This window comes from Pinus tabuliformis, chromosome X (assembly GCF_031772625.1).
Source record: "Pinus tabuliformis cultivar Carrire ecotype Pingquan chromosome X, CPIR1, whole genome shotgun sequence".
NCBI classification, from domain to species: Eukaryota; Viridiplantae; Streptophyta; class Pinopsida; order Pinales; family Pinaceae; genus Pinus; species Pinus tabuliformis.
In genome coordinates this window covers 899,463,852-899,472,129 of record NC_142308.1, presented here as the reverse complement: position 1 = coordinate 899,472,129, position 8,278 = coordinate 899,463,852, and the positions used below count along the sequence as shown (strand labels likewise).

The 8,278-nt window shown below is 37.7% G+C and overlaps 1 pseudogene; it reads left to right on the top strand.

The window, feature by feature from the left end:
• Positions 1–385: 385 nt before the first annotated feature.
• Positions 386–1,794, top strand: LOC149142586 (protein NPG1 pseudogene; annotated as a pseudogene).
• Positions 1,795–8,278: the final 6,484 nt, after the last annotated feature.

The window sequence follows — 8,278 nt, the reverse complement described above, 5'->3', positions numbered from 1 at the left end:
ATCTAATTGGAATCCTATAATACTTGATAGATAATATGAGATTATACAAAGATTATCCATTAATAAAGCAATACCTTAACAATATTTACTAACAGACTGAATTGAATTGAGAATAGCCACCCACAAGTGCTACAATTGTGCATTAAATCACAATACAGAAGAAGCTAGGGATTTCAATGGAGCAGAGCCTTGACCTAAAACATTTCTCAAAACAGAAACTGCTATTATGTAGCTAAAGTTACTAAAAAAAACATCTACAATGGGAAAATGCAGGCTGACACCCACAATTTGACAGATTTCATATCCATAACATGCAGCAATTAAAAGTGGCATATCTGAAAGGCTGGAAACCATTACATGCTTCAAAGCTGCATGAGAATAATTAATGTCGATGCAGGCTGTCAGTTTACTACTTGAGGCCATTCTTCTAAAAGCAAAGTCGCTGCAAGAGCTTGGACTGGCTAAAGAAGCTGCTCAACAGTACAAATTTGTGTTAGAGACAGTCGAATCTGCACTACCTCGTGGCATGCCTGATGCCTTTGGAGAAGATGATTGCAAATTGCAAGAGACTGTGAGCAAGGCAGTGGAATTACTTCCAGAACTTTGGAAACAGGCAGGCTTGTTCCATGAAGCAATAACTTCTTATAGAAGAGCTTTAATTAATCCTTGGAGACTGGATTTTGAACGGTCAGCCCGAATACAGAAAGAGTTTGCTATATTCTTGCTTTATGGTGGTATTGAAGCAGGTCCACCAAGTTTAGGATCTCAAGTGGAGGGTGCATTTATTCCTAGAAATAATATTGAAGAAGCAATACTCTTGTTGTTTATCCTCCTTAAAAATAATTGCACTCAAAAAGATTCCTTGGGATCCTACAATCATGGATCACCTTACTTTTGCCTTGTCAATGTCAGGACATTTTGAACCTTAGCTGAAAACAAATTGAAGAAGTGATACCTGGTATCTACAACAGATTAGATCGATGGTATACCCTTGCTCTTTGTTATAGTGCTGTAGATCAGGATGATATTGCTTTGAATCTTGTGAGGAAAACTTTAGACCTTTCCGAGAAGCCTGATCATAGCCCAACAGCTCTATTGGCTGCAAAATTATGTGGACAAAGTTCAAAATATGCTCACGAAGGTGTGCATTATTCACATAGAGTATTGGAAACCTGTGAATGTAAATTTGATCACATGAAAGGTGTTGCCAGTCATCTGCTTGGGGTTGCCCTAGGGAGGAAAGCTAGATCTGCTGATTCTGACTCTGAAAGAACCAAGATGCAACATGAGGCTCTTATTGCTTTGGAAGAAGCTGCAGTGTCAGAAATTAAAGATCCTGAGGTGATGTTTAGTCTTGCGTTGGAAAATGCTGAGCAACGTAATCTAAATATAGCACCAGACTGCACAAAGAAGTATTTGGCTATGAAGGCAGGGGCTTCATTAAAAGGTTGGAAGCTCTTGGCCCTTGTTTTGTCAGCACAACAATATTTTTCTGATGCTGAAATTATCATTGATGCTGCCTTAGACGAGACAGTAAAATGGCAACAAGGAGAGTTATTGCGTCTAAAAGCAAAATTGCAGATTGCTCAGGGACAATCTATGCATGCTATTGAAACTTATAAGCTTCTTCTTGCTCTTGTTCAAGCTCAAAGGAAGCCTATGCGAGTTGGGAACTCAAAGCTTAAGGATGGGAAGGCAATCCCGGGTGATACTCGTCTTAGTGACTTGAGAGTTCATTGGCATGGATGGAATATGACTGTTGTCGATAAGGAGAGGTCTCAAACCCAATTTTAAAAATAAAAATAAAAATAAATTGAGATATATATATATATATATATATATATATATATATATATATATATATATATATTTTTTTTTTTTTCCTCATTCCAATTAAAACTCCAAAATGTCTAATAATTAAACTACACTGTAAATTTGTGAGTTGATCAGTGAAATCCCACAGTGGTGTCTCTGCACACCATCACTTCTACGTATTCCGTGATCTTAACATAATTCCACAGTTAGATTCAAATGTACAAACTCAGGTGTATAACACTGTTCACAGGCCCAGCAAAGCAACCGTAAGTAAGTGGGTCACTCTTATCATTGACGCCTGACATTAAACTCTTGGTTTTTTTTATATTAACCAGTTCCAATTTTTTTTTTTTTCTTTACAAGGTTAATGCCCTCAGCCATAGGGCCTGTGGTGGTTATGCTTGCAACCATTCTTTTTCATAAAATGCTTATCATCATATTGCTATTTGTTAATAAAGAAGCATTTTATTTCCCCAAAACAGAAACGATCTGTAATACAAAACACAACCCTTGTTGACGTGATTAGCCAATTGGACCCTTCAAACCCAAGACGAATAAAGCACATTTATAAATAAATAAACCTAAACCCTATACACAGATTACACACACTTTTTACTTGAAATACCAAAAGATGAACCTTGGTTCCCTTCGACTATCATCTCAGGCGATTTGCTGCATGGCTACATTGAAACTCTACGAGGATCAGCTTTCGAGGGGAATTTTTTTAAAGAATCAAATGAAATGGGAATGCGAGGGCGATAAAAAGGGCAACCTCGTGAATCGAACCACCATGGCTATTTACTCTTGAAAAACGACATATACATGAAGGTTGGATACAGAAAATTTGCAGAAACGTCACAGAAAACAACCCAAAATAAACATAGTGGAATTACAAAAACGGCTCCAACTAAACACGGTTGAGATTGAATGGTCAATTTAAAACTGAATTCTTTGGAAACTCAAAAGAAGAAACTTGAAGAGGAAGTAGAGAAATCTTCCCTAGTAAAGAAAGAGCTTGAATCTGCCAGAGCAATGATTAAAGAACTACAGAGACAGATACAAATGGAATCTATGCAGACAAAAGAGCAACTTCTTATACTCAACCAACAAGTTGCAGTTCTTCAAAACACTGAGAAAAAGTATTCTGAAAAGAAATTCGAGATTGAGAAGAAACTGCAGACTTTGAAAGATCTGGAAATCGAAGTGGTGGAATTAAGAAGGGCCAACAAAGAGTTGCAACATGAGAAGCGGAAGCTGATGCTGAAACTAGACAATGCAGAAACCCAAATTGCTTCCCTCTCTAAAATCACAGAGACAGAGACAATGCAAAATATAAAATATCAAAAATATAAAATAAAAATCCAAAGGTCCAACAGAGTTGAAACTTGCTCTGATACCATATGTAACATCCCCGAAATAAAAACATGTAATTAATTAGATTAATCTAGCAATTTATAATCAACATGCAATTGTCAACTGATTAACATCAAGGTTCAAAACTATAAGTAGGGATACTTACCTGTGTTTTCCGGGTTGAATGCTAGTTGAAGTCTTCTAACTGCAACAAGGTTTTGGGTACGACTCTCCACTCAACCGTAGGCTCAATTGTGCAAGGTTTTTCTACAACTGGCCACCCCCGAGCCCTCAATCAACGTACTACTACCAGGGTATCCTTTGTCAGATAACACTATTCTCCCAAGAGAATGGATGATGAAATGCTAGAATGCCTCTCATCTTCCTCATCATCTATTAAATAGAGCAACATTGGAAGGGGAACCACATGCACACAGTCCATGTGTCTACATGCAACTTTATTGCTTTTCTTGTTTTATTTCTTTTGTTTTTTACTTTTTGATAGCTTTACTGATTTTTTTACTGTTTTCTTGTTTTATTTCTATTTATATTCCTTTAGAGCTTAGTATTGTTAATTAGTATTTTATTACTATTTATTATTTATTTCTTGTATTTTTAATATTTTTTTTTCTAAATAAAACTATTCTATTAACATAAAAGGAGGATAATTTACATCTAGACCGTAGTAAAAAACAACTGCCCTGTAGAAGCGGCAGAGAGTAACAAAAACACTGCCCATGACAGTGAACTTAGCCAAGAACTGGTGTTCAAATCCCACGCAGGGGAACAAGTATTGACTCTCTTGCTGAGCTTACAAAAATTCATAGAGACATACAAAATGAACCATATCTTGCAGAAGTGAACCAAAATATGCATCCTGAACCAAAAATTGTCCGCCATTAAGGGCCGCGTAACCATTAACAGAACAACAGAGAAAGAAATTACTCGTCTGGAGGCTCCTCCACAATTCTGCACCAACCGAACTTAGGCTGAGCACTAGCATGAGCAACATCAGTGTCATCCCTTGCACGAGCAGCATCAGGTTCAGAAGGACCAGGACCCTCTGTTTCCATCAGTCCATGGCATTGTACGTGGGGACCTCCGGAACTTGCATAGAGAGAGGAATCTACGCAGAGACAGAGGCAAGGCCCTCCTGATGAGTTCTGGATTCCCCTGCCTCTTGGCCTTCTTCAAGAAAAAACACCAAGACATGAGTAGTGATTCTCGGGCGATTCAGGGAACAATTGAAGGTGAAAATCGCTGAGCCAAAGGAGGGAGATGACGAGGAATAAGGAGGGAAATGGTTGGGGAGATGGAGATGCCCTCTCCCACTATGTGTGCGAGGGTAATGGCCGGCAAAAAGATCACTGGAAACAGAGGGAGAATTGGAGGACGGGCCGGAGGGCACACGCCTAGGAGTTCCGCTGCGGCTCCTCATTCTATGGCGGAGTCGGGGCATAGCTAGCACCTCAGCCACCCTTTGAACAAAAGACCACGTAGCCACCTCCACAGAGCTCGGCCTATTCAGATGGGCAACCAAATTCAGGCTGGAGGCTTTCAAACAAAGCCTAGGAGAAGACGGAGGCAGTGTCGTAGAGTTGGCCGAGCAAGACAGGACGACAGAGCATAACAAAGCAGCATATCATAATACACCTTTACCTGTCCAACAAAACACCAGAAACTTCAAAACGATCCCAAAGCTGAGCCTGTATTTAACACTATCTGCCTTTCCTCGGATTGCACCTGCCATAACTCCAACATTTAAGAGAGCCGAGGCCCAGCTCAGACGAAAGCATGCGGAAGCGATGGAGAAATCAGATGACAGTCTTGGCGCAACAAATCCACATGACGTGAGTCCAAGTGAAACCAGATGCCCCTGTTTAAACTGCATCGGGCGATAAACCAGGTGGTACACGGTAGGCAGGTGTCGTCCTACCTCGCCGCACCCCTGTCCCATCACATTAACCCGCTGTGTAGGCACCCGCATCTGGGGCTTGTATTTTTAATATTACATTAGGTACTATTTATTATTATTATTATTTATTACTTCTTATTTTATTATTATTATTATTATTTCTACTTATTATTAAGGGACATTACATGCACACAATAACTAATGACCTCTTTACTTTCCAATGACCTCTTCCTCTTATGCTTTGGCTTCATGATGGCTTCCCTGATGGCTTTTCTCCTTGGCTTCTTACTCGTGTTTCTTCATGGATCCACTTTGCTTGGCTTCACATCATTGTTTACTCATCCAGAATATTGCCATATTGACATCAATGACAATCTAGGTCAACAAGGATAATAATTGGCTGAACATTTCAACTTGAAACCCCGCTTTAGAGCAAATTCTACCATTGTATTTCCAGAAAAGTAAGATGCATTGTCAAACATTAAAGTTGAGGGTAATCCAAACGTGGTAATTATGTGCTGATCAATGAAGTCTGTGATGTTTTCTGTATTAGCTATCTTTAATGGGATAAATTCTACCCACTTTGTAAAATAATCAGTAGCTGTAAGGATGTACCTACGCTGTTTGGAAGAGTTAAGAACAATCTCATTGATTATGTCTAATCCCCATTGTTCGAATGGTTGTTGGATGTTAACTAGTTGTAAAGGGAATGATGGTTTTCTTTCTCTTCTGGCTATGGTTTGACAAGTTTTGCACTTCCTTTCATATTCATGTGCATCTTTAAATACAGTTGGCCAATAATACCCTGCATGTAGGATTTTGTGAGCTGTGGTATTTCCTCCAAAATGTCCTCTAGTTGGTCCATCATGTAATTCCTGCATGCCCTTTTCGGCTTCAGGTTTCTCCAGGCATCTTAGCAATACTGAATCATAATTTTTCCTAAACAATACATCATTGACTAGCTCATACTCATTTAATTTCAATCTTAAAGCTCGATTTGTTTTACGATTAAGATGCATAGGAGCATATCCTTTTTTTAGATAAAATTTCAAATGAGCATATTGTGATTACATATCATTGAGTCTTACCTCTGTCATTTGCACTTCATTACCTTGATCTTCTTCTAGTGGTAACTAGGAAGCTCCTGTTAACATCCCGCAAAAACCTTGGCCCCTGAAAATCTTAGCTGACCAGATTTCTACATCATGTTCTTGGAGTGTAGTCACCCAATTAGCTCTTTTCTCCCCTACTTCTCTTTGGATCATAGTTGTCTTACTGCAGGACCGTAGGGTACAACTATCTTTGTATGGGTTTTAAGAAGAAAAGGTATGAAATGTTTCAAAGTTTCAAAAACAACAAATACTTTTTTCTCAACAACTAAATAATTTAATTCGGCGCCTTGCAAGTTAGAACTAAAAAAGGAGATGGGTGCTACGATATTTTCATCGTTCAGCTATGTCAAAACTGCTGCATATGATGTATCAAATGAAAAAGTATATAATACAAAAGGTTTGAGAAAGTCAGGGGTTGTCAATGAAGGAGCATTAATAATGGATTTTTTAATCAACTCAAATGACTCTCTTTCATCCTTGTTCCATCTGAAAATTGAATTTTTTCTTGTCAATGCTTGAAGGGATAGGACAATTTGTGAAAAATTTGGAACAAATCTTTTTACTAAATTTATTTGGCCTAGGAATGATTGCATGGTTTTTTTGTTGTGTGGGAGGGGAATATTTTCAATCTCTTGGATTCTATCAGGATCAATGTAAATTCCTTTCTTGGATACTATAAAACCAAGGAGTTTTCCTTCTGGCAAAGAAAAATAAGATTTTTTGGGATTTAAGGAAAATCCATATTTCTTGCATCTTTAAAAATGTGCTTCAGGTCACTTAAATTATTGTTCCTATCCTTAGAATAGACTGTGATGTCATCCAAGTAAATAACAACTAATTTATTAATTAGACCTCTGAAGGCAATGTCCGTAGCATGTTGAAATGTGACACCAGTATTAATGAGTCCGAAAGGCGTCTTTTGATAAGAATATGTTCCCCATTTGGTCCTGAATGTTGTCTTTAATCTATCATCTGGATGCACAAGAATTTCATTATATCCCAAGAATCCATCTAGAAAAGACATTAATTCAAAACGTGCAACTGATTGCAATATCAGTTCCATAGTAATCAAGGGAAACTTATCTTTTTGACAAGCTTTATTTAGGTTTCTAAAATCAATACAAATCCTAATATCACCGTTCTTTTTCCTTACAGGTACCATATTCGATACCCGCATAGAATGTATAACAGGGAAGATTATTTTGGCCTTTAGAAGCTTGTTCAATTCAAATTTGATTTGACTTTCAAGGTTTGGGTGAATTTTGTGAAGCTTTTGTTGAATTGGCTTTTCATTCGAAGTCATAGGTATGGTATGTTGAATTATAGAGCTATCGTAGATCTTGAGATCTGCGTAATCCCAAGAAAAGACACCTTTGTATGTTTTCAATAACCTAATTAATGATATTCTTTCTTCAGATGATAGGCTAAGACCTAGGTTGACACTTTGAGGATTTTCAGTTGACCTAGGTTTACTACTTCAAATCTCAAAGTAGAACTTTGAGTTTTGGAGTTAGTAATTTTCTTGAACCTATCCTTTAGATCATAGAGATCTTCCATCTTAACCATAGACTTTGGGATTGGGTTTTGATCATGATTATGTTTGATTTCTAGATCATGCTCATGTTCATCTATGATCTGTTCTTCATACGACCCTTCTGATGTAAGGAAATTAACTATATCCTTATCGTTGTTGAATAGTCTCCAATTTGTTACATTGTCAGGAATTGATGGCCTAAATATTAACTCTATTGAAAATATGTTTGGACTAAAATCTTCTGAGGGGATGAGCCTGGATGCCACATTAGCAAGTAGGTCAGCACTTGTGTTTTGTAGTCTAGGGACTGAAGATATGTTGAAAGCAAAAAAATGAGAAGTCAATTTCTGAGCTAACTATTGATAGGGTTTAAGGTGCCCAGAGATACAATGGATTGTTTTTCTCACCTATTTCACAATTATTTCAGAATCACCATAGACGTGCAGGTATTTGACATTAAGACCAATGGATTTATACAATCCTTGGATCAATGCTTCATATTCAACAATATTATTAGTGCACTGGAATTCAAGTCTGCAAGCTAGCATG